Source organism: Selaginella moellendorffii, unplaced genomic scaffold, assembly GCF_000143415.4.
Source record: "Selaginella moellendorffii unplaced genomic scaffold, v1.0 SELMOscaffold_104, whole genome shotgun sequence".
Taxonomy (NCBI): domain Eukaryota; kingdom Viridiplantae; phylum Streptophyta; class Lycopodiopsida; order Selaginellales; family Selaginellaceae; genus Selaginella; species Selaginella moellendorffii.
In genome coordinates this window covers 606,199-609,495 of record NW_003314365.1, presented here as the reverse complement: position 1 = coordinate 609,495, position 3,297 = coordinate 606,199, and positions in this window count along the sequence as shown.

Here is a 3,297-nt window from a genome sequence, read left to right as displayed (position 1 = left end):
CTATTCAGAAAGACCACTGAGAAGTACTTTCTGATTATTGTACAGTTGGTTATATATGTTGACATAATAAGTGAATGATTTTTAGCTTCTTTACTAAAAGAGTAATATACATGGTTCGATTTATTTTATCATCTCATCTTGAAGTCAAAATATCAATACATTGGTGAATGTCTGCACATATGATGTAATTATAAAAAATTGAAGCTTATCGACACATCCAACAAAACATAATAAGAATTTATATAATTCTACTTTAAAACATTTACAATTTATTTAGTGAAATTATTATTTTTAATTGTTAATTCAGATTCTATTCATCAGATTATATGAAATCTTCATACCATTACTGCACTTTTCTCAAACACTTTTTCCACTATCTACATAAATATAAAATATTAAAACTATTTTAAAAAACATTATATAAAAGCAATATATTTTAGCTGGGATTGATATTAGTTGTAAGATGAATGTTGTAGAAAATGCTAATTTGAAAATACACTTTGAACTCATAGCAACATTTTTATTTAATTTAGAGTTATCTTTAATATTTAAGTTTATTAGGAAATTCCTTAGCATTTTTAATGTAATTTAATATAACTATTTCATTTTAGTATTATGTATTATATTTTAATTTATCCTATAATGCTAGAATTCTGCTATAATGCTACAATAATATTATAATTATAATTTATATCAATATATTTGTATTCTCATGTTTTTATGAAATTTTCGTTTTCTCTAGATTAAAAATTTATGCTTTTTATCATATCTTTTAAATTTTGGTGAACTTCGATTTTAATTATGAACTATAATTGCTATAAATTGTCTATAAACTAATGTTGCACCAACTTTCCATATATTTTTATTATTGTGAATATTCAAGTGAAATGACTATAAAATGATGATTAACATACATTACTCCCTCTTTCTATTTTATTCTAAAACCTTAGCAATGTACTCATCAAGAAAGCTTAACATGATTAATGGAATCACAAGTCCTCAATCATCAACCATTTTGGAGGTTCTGGTACCATCTAGGCTTTTCAGAGTATTTACTTAATAAATATTCAGTTTTAAATGGTGATTATTCAGACAACAGTCATGCCCTGGCATGGAATTGAAGAGAACTCGACATTCTTCCAAGTGATCTAGCTTCTCGGGCTCAACAACAATTGGTTATGCTGAGGCATGTTCTAAAAGGCCTCCATACAGACCCATTACCAAACACATAGATTTTCCTGCTCATTGCTTAGGATCCTGCTGCTTCTCTTTGCTCTTGTTAGCTGTAAAAGCCTGAATTCAAATACTTTATGATTTGAAAAGTACACACAAAGTGGGAACGCTGGGTTGTATTCCACCACCTGTATATTTTCGTAAAGAAATATCCCTGTCTGGCCATGAAATATTTCATCAAGTTCAAAGCAGTAACATTGTAGTGACTCACGTGCTAGAAACTCCTGTTAGGGAGCTGAATATCACATCACCAAGAATAAGAGAGTACTTTTCAACTTCTTGTAATACAAAAGTGCAGTCAAATTTACCACCATGGCCAGCAACATCAATCAAAACACTAAAGAAAATCTGCACAATGAAAATCAAGTAAACACACAAAATGAAATTAGATCACAAATCATTACCTCATCTGGTTTCACATGTTCTTCCTTCATGTCATTGTAGATGGAAAATGATTGCTGCATGCATGAACAGCTGCTGTATAAGGCTCTAGGGATCCTTGGATTCCACACTTGTGCATCATGGTGTAAACTACGGAGTTTCCCTGAAAAATTTGGCTGTCACAACAAAGCCACAGAAATCATAAAAACCACTTACATCTCCTGCTTTTGAGCATGCGTCCATGAGAAAACACATTATGGCGTGATTTGGATCTATAGGACTTTCAGACTTCAACTCTGTGAAGACCTCTAATGCTCTTTTCACTGCTCCTGACCGAAGCTTTGATTAGCTACTTGAAAATGACTCAATCGGATTTTATTTTCTGTCTGACAATGGATTACATAAAGTTGCTGCTAATTGTTGAATCAAATGGCATAAACCTTTGAGAGCATGATCCTGTAAATTCCAAAAGCAATAGCGAGTTCGCCAGTTTGGGTGCAGCCATCGATGATTGCTCCATATGTAAGAAAGCTGGCTCCAACACAAACACTTTCCATTTCACGGAAAACCTGCGCTATAACTGAGTTACTCCAACGAAGGACAGGACCAAAATTTCTTGCTTGAAAGATAAGATCCATCTTAAGAGCTATTGAACAACGTTGAGATTAGTGTAGTACAAATCATGCAATCTGGCTTACAACCAGCTTGTTTCAGCGCCTAAAAAGCTCCAAAACCCCTACACCTGGCATCCCATGTCATGTCAAAACAAGTACTTCAAAACCTTATAAAAATGCTTAATACCATTTACGTTGCAGCAGACTGAAAGAAGCATATTATATCAACAGTCACGTTGCATAATCAAGCTATGTACTCGACATAAACCATGGAGACTATAGGTGGCCTGTCGCAAGTCATCTCTTCTCCTCCAGTAATCCTGCTAAGCAATAAGCAACAAGTAAGCAATGCAAAGCTTACACCATATCATTCACTGTTAACTTTCACAAAGGCTGGCTTAAATTCCATGCTTGGCAGACTCTGAATCATGTAAATATGTGGTAGTTATTCTCTCTGTCTCAGTAGAGAATTTTCCTCCTCTTTAGTGCTACTGATATCAGATATAAAAATCAGGTGTGTGTGTGAGAGAGAGAGAGAGAATTTACAGTGGATCGCCACTCCACTCTTTTGTTTTTTTTTTTTTTTTTTTCTCATCTAGAACATTTTACTCTTCCCTCACTGCACCAAAAAGGCTTGCAATTTTCAAAAGTAGCGTGTGAAGGTACAGTTGAATACCCATTCTTTGTGTGGGTGGCAGCAGTGTGATAATGTGCGTAGGCATCCCCCCCAGAGAGGAGTGCCTCCACCCATTAGGTCCTGGTGGTTCCACAGCGCCCTGCAGGGAAGACCTCCCTCATTACACACACACACAAATTTTTTTTTAACCTTGTAAACAATCAAAATGTCTAACTTTGTAAAATTAGAAAATAAGATTTATTTATCTTGAGTATGTTATATCTCCCAGCGGAGCTGGGGTCTTTGCTATAATAGTACTACACAATAGGAATAAAGCAGGTAGGTAGAGAACAAAAACAAGTGCCCACACCTGGACATATTCCATAGCAAGGAAAAAAGCTATTTTGATTCACTAAGATCAAGGTACAGTTCAGTATAGTACTTTTTTCTTTT